Source organism: Taudactylus pleione, unplaced genomic scaffold, assembly GCF_031769625.1.
Source record: "Taudactylus pleione unplaced genomic scaffold, aTauple2 ptg000914l, whole genome shotgun sequence".
Lineage (NCBI taxonomy): Eukaryota > Metazoa > Chordata > Amphibia > Anura > Myobatrachidae > Taudactylus > Taudactylus pleione.
In genome coordinates, this window is record NW_028285315.1 from 887,556 (window position 1) to 906,088 (window position 18,533).

Consider the following 18,533-nt stretch of genomic DNA (forward strand, 5'->3'; position numbering starts at 1 on the left):
ATTTTGAGTGAACATTACAAAGTATAACTTTCACATAGCCTAGATTTTGTTAAATCCTTAACTTAGCTGAGAAATAACTTAACTTTTATATATGCATGCTATAAAGTTTTATGAAAAGATTAGGGATGTAGGCATTAGAGCAATTTCTCATTGAACTATGGGTGTTCTGATTTCATTGATTCCTTCTAAACATGTGAGATGTATTTTTTATATGCAGATATGCAAATAACCATTATAGTATCAATTTGGTCAATGAATTGCTTTGCAACACAGATTACCAAAATCGAACATGTTAACAGGTAAACTCTTACATTTTCCAAAAGGATTTTTAAGTTTTATGAAAATATTAGGGATGTAGGCTTTATAGCAAATTCTCATTGGACTATGGGTGTTCTGATTTCATTGATTCCTTTAAACATGTGAGAAGTTTTTTCTAGAAGTATGTTTTGGAAAAACTTGCATATGAATTACAAAATGAAATCCAACAACATATTTTAATGATTTATTTTGAGTGAACATTACAAAGTATAACTTTCACATAGCCTAGATTTTGTTAAATCCTTAACTTAGCTGAGAGATAACTTATTTTTTCTATATGCATGCTATAAAGTTTTACGAAAAAATTAGGGATGTAGGCTTTAGAGCAATTTCTCATTGGACTATGGGTGTTCTGATTTCATTGATTCCTTTTAAACATGTGAGATATAATTTTTATATGCAGATATGCAAATATCCTTTATTGTATCAATTTGGTCAAAGAATTTTTTGCAACACAGATTACCAAAATTGAACAAGTTAACAGGTAAATACTTATCTTTTCCAAAAGGATAACTTTTACTATGCACCTAAAATCTAAAAAAACTGTAACTATATGTATATCATACACATCATTGTTTATGTTGTATTTATTTTCCTATAGGAATTACATTTAGAAATGTACATTCTTTACAACATTGTCATCCATTTATTTCATGAATAGTTTAAATAGTGATTGAAAAGAAAACCTCGACCACGAAGGGACTCGAACCCTCAATCTTCTGATTAGAAGTCAGACGCCTTATCCATTAGGCCACGATGTCAACTATGTAGAAGGTGTCGAACCTGTGGAAGGTGTGGTAATAGCAACTTCAAGTATAACATTCAAAATTTAGAAGATTTTTCTAGAAGAATGTTTTGGAAAAACTTGCATATGAATTACAAAATGAAATCCAACAACATATGTTAATGATTTATTTTGAGTGAACATTACAAAGTATACCTTTCACATAGCCTAGATTTTGTTAAATCCTTAATTTAGCTGAGAAATAACATAACTTTTTTATAGCCATGCTATAAAGTTTTATGAAAAGATTAGGGATGTAGGCTTTAGAGCAATTTCTCATTGAACTATGGGTGTTTTGATTTCATTGATTACTTCTAAACATGTGAGATGTTATTTTTATATGCAAATATGCAAATAACCATTATAGTATCAATTTGGTCAAAGAATTGCTTTGCAAAACAGATTACCAAAATCGAACAAGTTAATAGGTAAACACTTACATTTTCCAAAAGGATGTAGAAGTTTTATGAAAATATTAGGGATGTAGGCTTTATAGCAATTTCTCATTGGACTATGGGTGTTCTGATTTCATTGATTCCTTTTAAACATGTGAGAAGTTTTTTCTAGAGGTATGTTTTGGAAAAACTTGCATATGAATTACAAAATGAAATCCAACAACATATTTTAATGATTTATTTTGAGTGAACATTACAAAGTATAACTTTCACATAGCCTAGATTTTGTTAAATCCTTAACTTAGCTGAGAAATGACTTAACTTTTCTATATGCATGCTATAAAGTTTTATGAAAAGATTAGGGATGTAGGCATTAGAGCAATTTTTCATTGAACTATGGGTGTTCTGATTTCATTGATTCCTTCTAAACATGTGAGATGTATTTTTTATATGCAGATATGCAAATAACCATTATAGTATCAATTTGGTCAATGAATTGCTTTGCAACACAGATTACCAAAATCGAACATGTTAACAGGTAAACTCTTACATTTTCCAAAAGGATTTTTAAGTTTTATGAAAATATTAGGGATGTAGGCTTTATAGCAAATTCTCATTGGACTATGGGTGTTCTGATTTCATTGATTCCTTTAAACATGTGAGAAGTTTTTTCTAGAAGTATGTTTTGGAAAAACTTGCATATGAATTACAAAATGAAATCCAACAACATATTTTAATGATTTATTTTGAGTGAACATTACAAAGTATAACTTTCACATAGCCTAGATTTTGTTAAATCCTTAACTTAGCTGAGAGATAACTTATTTTTTCTATATGCATGCTATAAAGTTTTACGAAAAAATTAGGGATGTAGGCTTTAGAGCAATTTCTCATTGGACTATGGGTGTTCTGATTTCATTGATTCCTTTTAAACATGTGAGATATAATTTTTATATGCAGATATGCAAATATCCTTTATTGTATCAATTTGGTCAAAGAATTTTTTGCAACACAGATTACCAAAATTGAACAAGTTAACAGGTAAATACTTATCTTTTCCAAAAGGATAACTTTTACTATGCACCTAAAATCTAAAAAAACTGTAACTATATGTATATCATACACATCATTGTTTATGTTGTATTTATTTTCCTATAGGAATTACATTTAGAAATGTACATTCTTTACAACATTGTCATCCATTTATTTCATGAATAGTTTAAATAGTGATTGAAAAGAAAACCGAGACCACGAAGGGACTCGAACCCTCAATCTTCTGATTAGAAGTCAGACGCCTTATCCATTAGGCCACGCTGTCAACTATGTAGAAGGTGTCGAACCTGTGGAAGGTGTGGTAATAGCAACTTCAAGTATAACATTCAAAATTTAGAAGATTTTTCTAGAAGAATGTTTTGGAAAAACTTGCATATGAATTACAAAATGAAATCCAACAACATATGTTAATGATTTATTTTGAGTGAACATTACAAAGTATACCTTTCACATAGCCTAGATTTTGTTAAATCCTTAATTTAGCTGAGAAATAACATAACTTTTTTATAGCCATGCTATAAAGTTTTATGAAAAGATTAGGGATGTAGGCTTTAGAGCAATTTCTCATTGAACTATGGGTGTTTTGATTTCATTGATTACTTCTAAACATGTGAGATGTTATTTTTATATGCAAATATGCAAATAACCATTATAGTATCAATTTGGTCAAAGAATTGCTTTGCAAAACAGATTACCAAAATCGAACAAGTTAATAGGTAAACACTTACATTTTCCAAAAGGATTTAGAAGTTTTATGAAAATATTAGGGATGTAGGCTTTATAGCAATTTCTCATTGGACTATGGGTGTTCTGATTTCATTGATTCCTTTTAAACATGTGAGAAGTTTTTTCTAGAGGTATGTTTTGGAAAAACTTGCATATGAATTACAAAATGAAATCCAACAACATATTTTAATGATTTATTTTGAGTGAACATTACAAAGTATAACTTTCACATAGCCTAGATTTTGTTAAATCCTTAACTTAGCTGAGAAATGACTTAACTTTTCTATAGGCATGCTATAAAGTTTTATGAAAAGATTAGGGATGTAGGCTTTAGAGCAATTTCTCATTGAACTATGGGTGTTCTGATTTCATTGATTCCTTCTAAACATGTGAGATGTAATTTTTATATGCAAATATGCAAATAACCATTATAGTATCAATTTGGTCAAAGAATTGTTTTTAACACAGATTACCAAAATTGAACAAGTTAACAGGTAAATACTTACCTTTTCCAAAAGGATACCTTTTACTATCCACCAAAAACCTAAAAAAACTGTAACTATGTGTACGTCATACACATCATTGTTTATGTTGTATTTATTTTCCTATAGGAATTACATTTAGAAATGTACATTCTTTACAACATTGTCATCCATTGAATTCATGCAGAGTTTGAAGATTTCAAATAGTGACAGAAAGATAACTTCAACCACGAAGGGACTCGAACCCTCAATCTTCTGATCTGAGGTCAGACGCCTTATCCATTAGACCATGTGGTCATCTATGAAAAAGTTCTCGAACCTGTGGAAGGTGTGGTAATAGAAACCTCAAGTATAACATTCAAAATTTAGAAGTTTTTTCTAGAGGTAAGTTTTGGAAAAACTTTCATATGAATTACAAAATGAAATCCAACAATATATTTTAATGATATATTTTGAGTGAACATTACAAAGTATACCTTTCACATAGCCTAGATTTTGTAAAATCCTTAACTTAGCAGAGAAATAACTTAACTTTTCTATATGCATGCTATAAAGTTTTATGAAAAGATTAGGGATGTAGGCATTAGAGCAATTTCTCATTGAACTATGGGTGTTCTGATTTCATTGATTCCTTCTAAACATGTGAGATGTAATTTTTATATGCAGATATGCAAATAACCATTATAGTATCAGTTTGGTCAAAGAATTGCTTTGCAACACAGATTACCAAAATCAAACAAGTTAACAGGTAAACACTTACATTTTCCAAAAGAATAACTTTTACTATCCACCTAAAACCTAAAAAAACTGTAACTATGTGTACATCATACACATCATTGTTTATGTTGTATTTATATTCCTATAGTATTACATTCTTTACAACATTGTCATCCTTTTATTTCATGAAGAGTTCAAATAGTGATCAAAAAGAAGACCTCGACCACGAAGGGACTCGAACCCCCAATCTTCTGATCTGAAGTCAGATGCCTTATCCATTAGGCCAAGCAGTCAACTAAGTAGGAGCTGTCGAACCTGTGGAAGGTGTGGTAATAGTAACCTCATGTATAGCATTCAAAATGTAGAAGTTTTTTCTAGAGGTATGTTTTGGAAAAACTTGCATATGAATTACAAAATGAAATCCAACAACATATTTTAATGATTTGTTTTGAGTGAACATTACAAAGTATACCTTTCACATAGCCTAGATTTTGTTAAATCCTTAACTTAGCTGAGAAATAACTTAATTTATCTATATGCATGCTATAAAGTTTTATGAAAAGATTAGGGATGTAGGCATTAGAGCAATTTCTCATTGGACTATGGGTGTTCGGATTTCATTGATTCCTTCTAAACATGTGAGATGTATTTTTTATATGCAGATATGCAAATAACCAATATAGTATCAATTTGGTCAAAGAATTGCTTTGCAACACACATTACCAAAATCCAACAAGTTAACAGGTAAACACTTACATTTTCCAAAAGGATTTTTAAGTTTTATGAAAATATTAGGGATGTAGGCTTTATAGCAATTTCTCATTGGACTATGGGTGTTCTGATTTCATTGATTCCTTTAAACATGTGAGAAGTTTTTTCTAGAAGTATGTTTTGGAAAAACTTGCATATGAATTACAAAATGAAATCCAACAACATATTTTAATGATTTATTTTGAGTGAACATTACAAAGTATACCTTTCACATAGCCTAGATTTTGTTAAATCCTTAACTTAGCTGAGAAATAACTTAACTTTTCTATATGCATGCTATAAAGTTTTATGAAAAGATTAGGGATGTAGGCATTAGAGCAATTTCTCATTGAACTATGGGTATTCTGATTTCATTGATTCCTTCTAAACATGTGAGATGTTATTTTTATATGCAAATATGCAAATAACCATTATAGTATCAATTTGGTCAATGAATTGCTTTGCAACACAGATTACCAAAATCGAACAAGTTAACAGGTAAACACTTACATTTTCCAAAAGGATTTTGAAGTTTTATGAAAATATTAGGGATGTAGTCCTTATAGCAATTTCTCATTGGACTATGGGTGTTCTGATTTCATTGATTCCTTTTAAACATGTGAGAAGTTTTTTCTAGAGGTATGTTTTAGAAAAACTTGCATATGAATTACAAAATGAAATCCAACAACATATTTTAATGATTTATTTTCAGTCAACATTACAAAGTATACCTTTCACATAGCCTAGATTTTGTTAAATCCTTAATTTAGCTGAGAAATAACTTAACTTTTCTTAAGCCATGCTATAAAGTTTTATGAAAAGAATAGGGATGTAGGCTTTAGAGCAATTTCTCATTGAACTATTGGTGTTCTGATTTCAGTGATTACTTATAAACATGTGAGATGTTATTTTTATATGCAAATATGCAAATAACCATTATAGTATCAATTTGGTCAAAGAATTGCTTTGCAAAACAGATTACCAGAATCGAACAAGTTAATAGGTAAACACTTACATTTTCCAAAAGGATTTTGAAGTGTTATGAAAATATTAGGGATGTAGGCTTTATAGCAATTTCTCATTGGACTATGGGTGTTCTGATTTCATTGATTCCTTTTAAACATGTGAGAAGTTTTTTCTAGAGGTATGTTTTGGAAAAACTTGCATATGAATTACAAAATGAAATCCAACAACATATTTTAATGATTTATTTTGAGTGAACATTACAAAGTATAACTTTCACATAGCCTAGATTTTGTTAAATCCTTAACTTAGCTGAGAAATGACTTAACTTTTCTATAGGCATGCTATAAAGTTTTATGAAAAGTTTAGGGATGTAGGCTTTAGAGCAATTTCTCATTGAACTATGGGTGTTCTGATTTCATTGATTCCTTCTAAACATGTGAGATGTAATTTTTATATGCAAATATGCAAATAACCATTATAGTATCAATTTGGTCAAAGAATTGTTTTTAACACAGATTACCAAAATTGAACAAGTTAACAGGTAAATACTTACCTTTTCCAAAAGGATACCTTTTACTATACACCAAAAACCTAAAAAAAACTGTAACTATGTGTACGTCATACACATCATTGTTTATGTTGTATTTATTTTCCTATAGGAATTACATTTAGAAATGTACATTCTTTACAACTTTGTCATTCATTGAATTCATGCAGAGTTTGAAGTCACTATTTCAAATAGTGACAAAAAGATAACTTCGACCACGAAGGGACTCGAACCCTCAATCTTCTGATCTGAAGTCAGACGCCTTATGCATTAGACCACGTGGTCATCTATGTAGAAGTTCTCGAACCTGTGGAAGGTGTGGTAATAGAAACCTCAAGTATAACATTCAAAATTTAGAAGTTTTTTCTAGAGGTAAGTTTTGGAAAAACTTGCATATGAACTACAAAATGAAATCCAACAATATATTTTAATGATATATTTTGAGTGAACATTACAAAGTATACCTTTCACATAGCCTAGATTTTGTTAAATCCTTAACTTAGCAGAGAAATAACATAACTTTTCTATATGCATGCTATAAAGTTTTACAAAAAGATTAGGGATGTAGGCATTAGAGCAATTTCTCATTGAACTATGGGTGTTCTGATTTCATTGATTCCTTCTAAACATGTGAGATGTAATTTTTATATGCAGATATGCAAATAACCATTATAGTATCAATTTGGTCAAAGAATTGCTTTGCAACACAGATTACCAAAATCAAACAAGTTAACAGGTAAACACTTACATTTTCCAAAAGGATTTTTAAGTTTTATGAAAATATTAGGGATGTAGGCTTTATAGCAATTTCTCATTGGACTATGGGTGTTCAGATTTCATTGATTCCTTTTAAACATGTGAGATGTAATTTTTATATGCAGATATGCAAATATCCTTTATTGTATCAATTTGGTCAAAGAATTTTTTGCAACACAGATTACCAAAATTGAACAAGTTAACAGGTAAACATTTACCTTTTCCAAAAGGATTACTTTTACTATCCACCTAAAACCTAAAAAAACTGTAACTATGTGTACATCATACACATCATTGTTTATGTTGTATTTATATTCCTATAGTAATTACATTCTTTACAACATTGTCATCCATTTATTTCATGAAGAGTTCAAATAGTGATCAAAAAGAAGACCTCGACCACGAAGGGAATCGAAGCCTCAATCCTCTGATCCGAAGTCAGACGCCTTATCCATTAGGCCACGCAGTCAACTATGTAGAAGATGTCGAACCTGTGGAAGGTGTGGTCATAGCAACCTCAAGTATAACATTCAAAATTTAGAAGTTTTTTCTAGAAGAATGTTTTGGAAAAACTTGCATATGTATTACAAAATGAAATCCAACAACATATTTTAATGATTTATTTTGAGTGAACATTACAAAGTATACCTTTCACATAGCCTAGATTTTGTTAAATCCTTAACTTAGCTGAGAAATAACTTAACTTTTCTATATGCATGCTATAAAGTTTTATGAAAAGATTAGGGATGTAGGCATTAGAGCAATTTCTCATTGAACTATGGGTGTTCTGATTTCATTGATTCCTTCTAAACATGTGAGATGTTATTTTTATATGCAAATATGCAAATAACCATTATGGTATCAATTTGGTCAAAGAATTGCTTTGCAACACAGATTACCAAAATCGAACAAGTTAACAGGTAAACACTTACATTTTCCAAAAGGATTTTGAAGTTTTATGAAAATATTAGGGATGTAGTCCTTATAGCAATTTCTCATTGGACTATGGGTGTTCTGATTTCATTGATTCCTTTTAAACATGTGAGAAGTTTTTTCTAGAGGTATGTTTTAGAAAAACTTGCATATGAATTACAAAATGAAATCCAACAACATATTTTAATGATTTATTTTGAGTGAACATTACAAAGTATAACTTTCACATAGCCTAGATTTTGTTAAATCCTTAATTTAGCTGAGAAATAACTTAACTTTTCTATAGCCATGCTATAAAGTTTTATGAAAAGAATAGGGATGTAGGCTTTAGAGCAATTTCTCATTGAACTATGGGTGTTCTGATTTCAGTGATTACTTATAAACATATGAGATGTTATTTTTATATGCAAATATGCAAATAACCATTATAGTATCAATTTGGTCAAAGAATTGCTTTGCAAAACAGATTACCAAAATCGATCAAGTTAATAGGTAAACACTTACATTTTCCAAAAGGATTTTGAAGTTTTATGAAAATATTAGGGATGTAGGCTTTATAGCAATTTCTCATTGGACTATGGGTGTTCTGATTTCATTGATTCCTTTTAAACATGTGAGAAGTTTTTTCTAAAGGTATGTTTTGGAAAAACTTGCATATGAATTACAAAATGAAATCCAACAACATATTTTAATGATTTATTTTGAGTGAACATTACAAAGTATAACTTTCACATAGCCTAGATTTTGTTAAATCCTTAACTTAGCTGAGAAATGACTTAACTTTTCTATAGGCATGCTATAAAGTTTTATGAAAAGTTTAGGGATGTAGGCTTTAGCGCAATTTCTCATTGAACTATGGGTGTTCTGATTTCATTGATTCCTTCTAAACATGTGAGATGTAATTTTTATATGCAGATATGCAAATAACCATTATAGTATCAATTTGGTCAAAGAATTGCTTTGCAACACAGATTACCAAAATCAAACAAGTTAACAGGTAAACACTTACATTTTCCAAAAGGATTTTTAAGTTTTATGAAAATATTAGGGATGTAGGCTTTATAGCAATTTCTCATTGGACTATGGGTGTTCAGATTTCATTGATTCCTTTTAAACATGTGAGATGTAATTTTTATATGCAGATATGCAAATATCCTTTATTGTATCAATTTGGTCAAAGAATTTTTTGCAACACAGATTACCAAAATTGAACAAGTTAACAGGTAAACATTTACCTTTTCCAAAAGGATTACTTTTACTATCCACCTAAAACGTAAAAAAACTGTAACTATGTGTACATCATACACATCATTGTTTATGTTGTATTTATATTCCTATAGTAATTACATTCTTTACAACATTGTCATCCATTTATTTCATGAAGAGTTCAAATAGTGATCAAAAAGAAGACCTCGACCACGAAGGGAATCGAAGCCTCAATCCTCTGATCCGAAGTCAGACGCCTTATCCATTAGGCCACGCAGTCAACTATGTAGAAGATGTCGAACCTGTGGAAGGTGTGGTAATAGCAACCTCAAGTATAACATTCAAAATTTAGAAGTTTTTTCTAGAAGAATGTTTTGGAAAAACTTGCATATGAATTACAAAATGAAATCCAACAACATATTTTAATGATTTATTTTGAGTGAACATTACAAAGTATACCTTTCACATAGCCTAGATTTTGTTAAATCCTTAACTTAGCTGAGAAATAACTTAACTTTTCTATATGCATGCTATAAAGTTTTATGAAAAGATTAGGGATGTAGGCATTAGAGCAATTTCTCATTGAACTATGGGTGTTCTGATTTCATTGATTCCTTCTAAACATGTGAGATGTTATTTTTATATGCAAATATGCAAATAACCATTATGGTATCAATTTGGTCAAAGAATTGCTTTGCAAAACAGATTACCAGAATCGAACAAGTTAATAGGTAAACACTTACATTTTCCAAAAGGATTTTGAAGTGTTATGAAAATATTAGGGATGTAGGCTTTATAGCAATTTCTCATTGGACTATGGGTGTTCTGATTTCATTGATTCCTTTTAAACATGTGAGAAGTTTTTTCTAGAGGTATGTTTTGGAAAAACTTGCATATGAATTACAAAATGAAATCCAACAACATATTTTAATGATTTATTTTGAGTGAACATTACAAAGTATAACTTTCACATAGCCTAGATTTTGTTAAATCCTTAACTTAGCTGAGAAATGACTTAACTTTTCTATAGGCATGCTATAAAGTTTTATGAAAAGTTTAGGGATGTAGGCTTTAGCGCAATTTCTCATTGAACTATGGGTGTTCTGATTTCATTGATTCCTTCTTTACATGTGAGATGTAATTTTTATATGCAAATATGCAAATAACCATTATAGTATCAAATTGGTCAAAGAATTGTTTTTAACACAGATTACCAAAATTGAACAAGTTAACAGGTAAATACTTACCTTTTCCAAAAGGATACCTTTTACTATACACCAAAAACCTAAAAAAAACTGTAACTATGTGTACGTCATACACATCATTGTTTATGTTGTATTTATTTTCCTATAGGAATTACATTTAGAAATGTACATTCTTTACAACTTTGTCATCCATTGAATTCATGCAGAGTTTGAAGTCACTATTTCAAATAGTGACAAAAAGATAACTTCGACCACGAAGGGACTCGAACCCTCAATCTTCTGATCTGAAGTCAGACGCCTTATGCATTAGACCACGTGGTCATCTATGTAGAAGTTCTCGAACCTGTGGAAGGTGTGGTAATAGAAACCTCAAGTATAACATTCAAAATTTAGAAGTTTTTTCTAGAGGTAAGTTTTGGAAAAACTTGCATATGAATTACAAAATGAAATCCAACAATATATTTTAATGATATATTTTGAGTGAACATTACAAAGTATACCTTTCACATAGCCTAGATTTTGTTAAATCCTTAACTTAGCAGAGAAATAACATAACTTTTCTATAGGCATGCTATAAAGTTTTACAAAAAGATTAGGGATGTAGGCATTAGAGCAATTTCTCATTGAACTATGGGTGTTCTGATTTCATTGATTCCTTCTAAACATGTGAGATGTAATTTTTATATGCAGATATGCAAATAACCATTATAGTATCAATTTGGTCAAAGAATTGCTTTGCAACACAGATTACCAAAATCAAACAAGCTAACAGGTAAACACTTACATTTTCCAAAAGGATTTTTAAGTTTTATGAAAATATTAGGGATGTAGGCTTTATAGCAATTTCTCATTGGACTATGGGTGTTCAGATTTCATTGATTCCTTTTAAACATGTGAGATGTAATTTTTATATGCAGATATGCAAATATCCTTTATTGTATCAATTTGGTCAAAGAATTTTTTGCAACACAGATTACCAAAATTGAACAAGTTAACAGGTAAACATTTACCTTTTCCAAAAGGATTACTTTTACTATCCACCTAAAACCTAAAAAAATTGTAACTATGTGTACGTCATACACATCATTGTTTATGTTGTATTTATATTCCTATAGTAATTACATTCTTTACAACATTGTCATCCATTTATTTCATGAAGAGTTCAAATAGTGATCAAAAAGAAGACCTCGACCACGAAGGGAATCGAAGCCTCAATCCTCTTATCCGAAGTCAGACGCCTTATCCATTAGGCCACGCAGTCAACTATGTAGAAGATGTCGAACCTGTGGAATGTGTGGTAATAGCAACCTCAAGTATAACATTCAAAATTTAGAAGTTTTTTCTAGAAGAATGTTTTGGAAAAACTTGCATATGAATTACAAAATGAAATCCAACAACATATTTTAATGATTTATTTTGAGTGAACATTACAAAGTATACCTTTCACATAGCCTAGATTTTGTTAAATCCTTAACTTAGCTGAGAAATAACTTAACTTTTCTATATGCATGCTATAAAGTTTTATGAAAAGATTAGGGATGTAGGCATTAGAGCAATTTCTCATTGAACTATGGGTGTTCTGATTTCATTGATTCCTTCTAAACATGTGAGATGTTATTTTTATATGCAAATATGCAAATAACCATTATGGTATCAATTTGGTCAAAGAATTGCTTTGCAACACAGATTACCAAAATCGAACAAGTTAACAGGTAAACACTTACATTTTCCAAAAGGATTTTGAAGTTTTATGAAAATATTAGGGATGTAGTCCTTATAGCAATTTCTCATTGGACTATGGGTGTTCTGATTTCATTGATTCCTTTTAAACATGTGAGAAGTTTTTTCTAGAGGTATGTTTTAGAAAAACTTGCATATGAATTACAAAATGAAATCCAACAACATATTTTAATGATTTATTTTGAGTGAACATTACAAAGTATAACTTTCACATAGCCTAGATTTTGTTAAATCCTTAACTTAGCTGAGAAATAACTTAACTTTTCTATAGCCATGCTATAAAGTTTTATGAAAAGAATAGGGATGTAGGCTTTAGAGCAATTTCTCATTGAACTATGGTTGTTCTGATTTCAGTGATTACTTATAAACATGTGAGATGTTATTTTTATATGCAAATATGCAAATAACCATTATAGTATCAATTTGGTCAAAGAATTGCTTTGCAAAACAGATTACCAGAATCGAACAAGTTAATAGGTAAACACTTACATTTTCCAAAAGGATTTTGAAGTGTTATGAAAATATTAGGGATGTAGGCTTTATAGCAATTTCTCATTGGACTATGGGTGTTCTGATTTCATTGATTCCTTTTAAACATGTGAGAAGTTTTTTCTAGAGGTATGTTTTGGAAAAACTTGCATATGAATTACAAAATGAAATCCAACAACATATTTTAATGATTTATTTTGAGTGAACATTACAAAGTATAACTTTCACATAGCCTAGATTTTGTTAAATCCTTAACTTAGCTGAGAAATGACTTAACTTTTCTATAGGCATGCTATAAAGTTTTATGAAAAGTTTAGGGATGTAGGCTTTAGAGCAATTTCTCATTGAACTATGGGTGTTCTGATTTCATTGATTCCTTCTAAACATGTGAGATGTAATTTTTATATGCAAATATGCAAATAACCATTATAGTATCAATTTGGTCAAAGAATTGTTTTTAACACAGATTACCAAAATTGAACAAGTTAACAGGTAAATACTTACCTTTTCCAAAAGGATACCTTTTACTATACACCAAAAACCTAAAAAAAACTGTAACTATGTGTACGTCATACACATCATTGTTTATGTTGTATTTATTTTCCTATAGGAATTACATTTAGAAATGTACATTCTTTACAACTTTGTCATCCATTGAATTCATGCACAGTTTGAAGTCACTATTTCAAATAGTGACAAAAAGATAACTTCGACCACGAAGGGACTCGAACCCTCAATCTTCTGATCTGAAGTCAGACGCCTTATGCATTAGACCACGTGGTCATCTATGTAGAAGTTCTTGAACCTGTGGAAGGTGTGGTAATAAAAACCTCAAGTATAACATTCAAAATTTAGAAGTTTTTTCTAGAGGTAAGTTTTGGAAAAACTTGCATATGAACTACAAAATGAAATCCAACAATATATTTTAATGATATATTTTGAGTGAACATTACAAAGTATACCTTTCACATAGCCTAGATTTTGTTAAATCCTTAACTTAGCAGAGAAATAACATAACTTTTCTATAGGCATGCTATAAAGTTTTACAAAAAGATTAGGGATGTAGGCATTAGAGCAATTTCTCATTGAACTATGGGTGTTCTGATTTCATTGATTCCTTCTAAACATGTGAGATGTAATTTTTATATGCAGATATGCAAATAACCATTATAGTATCAATTTGGTCAAAGAATTGCTTTGCAACACAGATTACCAAAATCAAACAAGTTAACAGGTAAACACTTACATTTTCCAAAAGGATTTTTAAGTTTTATGAAAATATTAGGGATGTAGGCTTTATAGCAATTTCTCATTGGACTATGGGTGTTCAGATTTCATTGATTCCTTTTAAACATGTGAGATGTAATTTTTATATGCAGATATGCAAATATCCTTTATTGTATCAATTTGGTCAAAGAATTTTTTGCAACACAGATTACCAAAATTGAACAAGTTAACAGGTAAACATTTACCTTTTCCAAAAGGATTACTTTTACTATCCACCTAAAACGTAAAAAAACTGTAACTATGTGTACATCATACACATCATTGTTTATGTTGTATTTATATTCCTATAGTAATTACATTCTTTACAACATTGTCATCCATTTATTTCATGAAGAGTTCAAATAGTGATCAAAAAGAAGACCTCGACCACGAAGGGAATCGAAGCCTCAATCCTCTGATCCGAAGTCAGACGCCTTATCCATTAGGCCACGCAGTCAACTATGTAGAAGATGTCGAACCTGTGGAAGGTGTGGTAATAGCAACCTCAAGTATAACATTCAAAATTTAGAAGTTTTTTCTAGAAGAATGTTTTGGAAAAACTTGCATATGAATTACAAAATGAAATCCAACAACATATTTTAATGATTTATTTTGAGTGAACATTACAAAGTATACCTTTCACATAGCCTAGATTTTGTTAAATCCTTAACTTAGCTGAGAAATAACTTAACTTTTCTATATGCATGCTATAAAGTTTTATGAAAAGATTAGGGATGTAGGCATTAGAGCAATTTCTCATTGAACTATGGGTGTTCTGATTTCATTGATTCCTTCTAAACATGTGAGATGTTATTTTTATATGCAAATATGCAAATAACCATTATGGTATCAATTTGGTCAAAGAATTGCTTTGCAACACAGATTACCAAAATCGAACAAGTTAACAGGTAAACACTTACATTTTCCAAAAGGATTTTGAAGTTTTATGAAAATATTAGGGATGTAGTCCTTATAGCAATTTCTCATTGGACTATGGGTGTTCTGATTTCATTGATTCCTTTTAAACATGTGAGAAGTTTTTTCTAGAGGTATGTTTTAGAAAAACTTGCATATGAATTACAAAATGAAATCCAACAACATATTTTAATGATTTATTTTGAGTGAACATTACAAAGTATAACTTTCACATAGCCTAGATTTTGTTAAATCCTTAATTTAGCTGAGAAATAACTTAACTTTTCTATAGCCATGCTATAAAGTTTTATGAAAAGAATAGGGATGTAGGCTTTAGAGCAATTTCTCATTTAACTATGGGTGTTCTGATTTCAGTGATTACTTATAAACATGTGAGATGTTATTTTTATATGCAAATATGCAAATAACCATTATAGTATCAATTTGGTCAAAGAATTGCTTTGCAAAACAGATTACCAAAATCGAACAAGTTAATAGGTAAACACTTACATTTTCCAAAAGGATTTTGAAGTTTTATGAAAATATTAGGGATGTAGGCTTTATAGCAATTTCTCATTGGACTATGGGTGTTCTGATTTCATTGATTCCTTTTAAACATGTGAGAAGTTTTTTCTAGAGGTATGTTTTGGAAAAACTTGCATATGAATTACAAAATGAAATCCAACAACATATTTTAATGATTTATTTTGAGTGAACATTACAAAGTATAACTTTCACATAGCCTAGATTTTGTTAAATCCTTAACTTAGCTGAGAAATGACTTAACTTTTCTATAGGCATGCTATAAAGTTTTATGAAAAGTTTAGGGATGTAGGCTTTAGCGCAATTTCTCATTGAACTATGGGTGTTCTGATTTCATTGATTCCTTCTAAACATGTGAGATGTAATTTTTATATGCAAATATGCAAATAACCATTATAGTATCAATTTGGTCAAAGAATTGTTTTTAACACAGATTACCAAAATTGAACAAGTTAACAGGTAAATACTTACCTTTTCCAAAAGGATACCTTTTACTATACACCAAAAACCTAAAAAAAACTGTAACTATGTGTACGTCATACACATCATTGTTTATGTTGTATTTATTTTCCTATAGGAATTACATTTAGAAATGTACATTCTTTACAACTTTGTCATCCATTGAATTCATGCAGAGTTTGAAGTCACTATTTCAAATAGTGACAAAAAGATAACTTCGACCACGAAGGGACTCGAACCCTCAATCTTCTGATCTGAAGTCAGACGCCTTATGCATTAGACCACCTGGTCATCTATGTAGAAGTTCTCGAACCTGTGGAAGGTGTGGTAATAGAAACCTCAAGTATAACATTCAAAATTTAGAAGTTTTTTCTAGAGGTAAGTTTTGGAAAAACTTGCATATGAATTACAAAATGAAATCCAACAATATATTTTAATGATATATTTTGAGTGAACATTACAAAGTATACCTTTCACATAGCCTAGATTTTGTTAAATCCTTAACTTAGCAGAGAAATAACATAACTTTTCTATAGGCATGCTATAAAGTTTTACAAAAAGATTAGGGATGTAGGCATTAGAGCAATTTCTCATTGAACTATGGGTGTTCTGATTTCATTGATTCCTTCTAAACATGTGAGATGTAATTTTTATATGCAGATATGCAAATAACCATTATAGTATCAATTTGGTCAAAGAATTGCTTTGCAACACAGATTACCAAAATCAAACAAGTTAACAGGTAAACACTTACATTTTCCAAAAGGATTTTTAAGTTTTATGAAAATATTAGGGATGTAGGCTTTATAGCAATTTCTCATTGGACTATGGGTGTTCAGATTTCATTGATTCCTTTTAAACATGTGAGATGTAATTTTTATATGCAGATATGCAAATATCCTTTATTGTATCAATTTGGTCAAAGAATTTTTTGCAACACAGATTACCAAAATTGAACAAGTTAACAGGTAAACATTTACCTTTTCCAAAAGGATTACTTTTACTATCCACCTAAAACCTAAAAAAACTGTAACTATGTGTACGTCATACACATCATTGTTTATGTTGTATTTATATTCCTATAGTAATTACATTCTTTACAACATTGTCATCCATTTATTTCATGAAGAGTTCAAATAGTGATCAAAAAGAAGACCTCGACCACGAAGAGAATCGAAGCCTCAATCCTCTGATCCGAAGTCAGACGCCTTATCCATTAGGCCACGCAGTCAACTATGTAGAAGATGTCGAACCTGTGGAATGTGTGGTAATAGCAACCTCAAGTATAACATTCAAAATTTAGAAGTTTTTTCTAGAAGAATGTTTTGGAAAAACTTGCATATGAATTACAAAATGAAATCCAACAACATATTTTAATGATTTATTTTGAGTGAACATTACAAAGTATACCTTTCACATAGCCTAGATTTTGTTAAATCCTTAACTTAGCTGAGAAATAACTTAACTTTTCTATATGCATGCTATAAAGTTTTATGAAAAGATTAGGGATGTAGGCATTAGAGCAATTTCTCATTGAACTATGGGTGTTCTGATTTCATTGATTCCTTCTAAACATGTGAGATGTTATTTTTATATGCAAATATGCAAATAACCATTATGGTATCAATTTGGTCAAAGAATTGCTTTGCAACACAGATTACCAAAATCGAACAAGTTAACAGGTAAACACTTACATTTTCCAAAAGGATTTTGAAGTTTTATGAAAATATTAGGGATGTAGTCCTTATAGCAATTTCTCATTGGACTATGGGTGTTCTGATTTCATTGATTCCTTTTAAACATGTGAGAAGTTTTTTCTAGAGGTATGTTTTAGAAAAACTTGCATATGAATTACAAAATGAAATCCAACAACATATTTTAATGATTTATTTTGAGTGAACATTACAAAGTATAACTTTCACATAGCCTAGATTTTGTTAAATCCTTAACTTAGCTTAGAAATAACTTAACTTTTCTATATGCATGCTATAAAGTTTTATGAAAAGATTAGGGATGTAGGCATTAGAGCAATTTCTCATTGAACTATGGGTGTTCTGATTTCATTGATTCCTTCTAAACATGTGAGATGTATTTTTTATATGCAGATATGCAAATAACCATTATAGTATCAATTTGTTCAAAGAATTGCTTTGCAACACAGATTACCAAAATCGAACATGTTAACAGGTAAACTCTTACATTTTCCAAAAGGATTTTTAAGTTTTATGAAAATATTAGGGATGTAGGCTTTATAGCAAATTCTCATTGGACTATGGGTGTTCT

The 18,533-nt window shown here is 29.9% G+C and overlaps 5 non-coding genes across 5 annotated transcripts; all 5 read right to left on the reverse strand.

The window, feature by feature from the left end:
* Positions 1-1,006: 1,006 nt before the first annotated feature.
* On the reverse strand, positions 1,007-1,079 carry TRNAR-UCU (transfer RNA arginine (anticodon UCU)). Its single transcript has one exon. It is a non-coding gene; the product is annotated as a tRNA-Arg (tRNA).
* A 1,663-nt stretch (positions 1,080-2,742) lies between these two features.
* Positions 2,743-2,815, reverse strand: TRNAR-UCU (transfer RNA arginine (anticodon UCU)). Its single transcript has one exon. It is a non-coding gene; the product is annotated as a tRNA-Arg (tRNA).
* A 5,075-nt stretch (positions 2,816-7,890) lies between these two features.
* TRNAR-UCG (transfer RNA arginine (anticodon UCG)) lies at positions 7,891-7,963 on the reverse strand. The gene has a single exon. It is a non-coding gene; the product is annotated as a tRNA-Arg (tRNA).
* Positions 7,964-9,840: 1,877 nt separating this feature from the next.
* TRNAR-UCG (transfer RNA arginine (anticodon UCG)) lies at positions 9,841-9,913 on the reverse strand. Its single transcript has one exon. It is a non-coding gene; the product is annotated as a tRNA-Arg (tRNA).
* Positions 9,914-14,717: 4,804 nt separating this feature from the next.
* On the reverse strand, positions 14,718-14,790 carry TRNAR-UCG (transfer RNA arginine (anticodon UCG)). The gene has a single exon. It is a non-coding gene; the product is annotated as a tRNA-Arg (tRNA).
* Between the last annotated feature and the right edge of the window lie 3,743 nt (positions 14,791-18,533).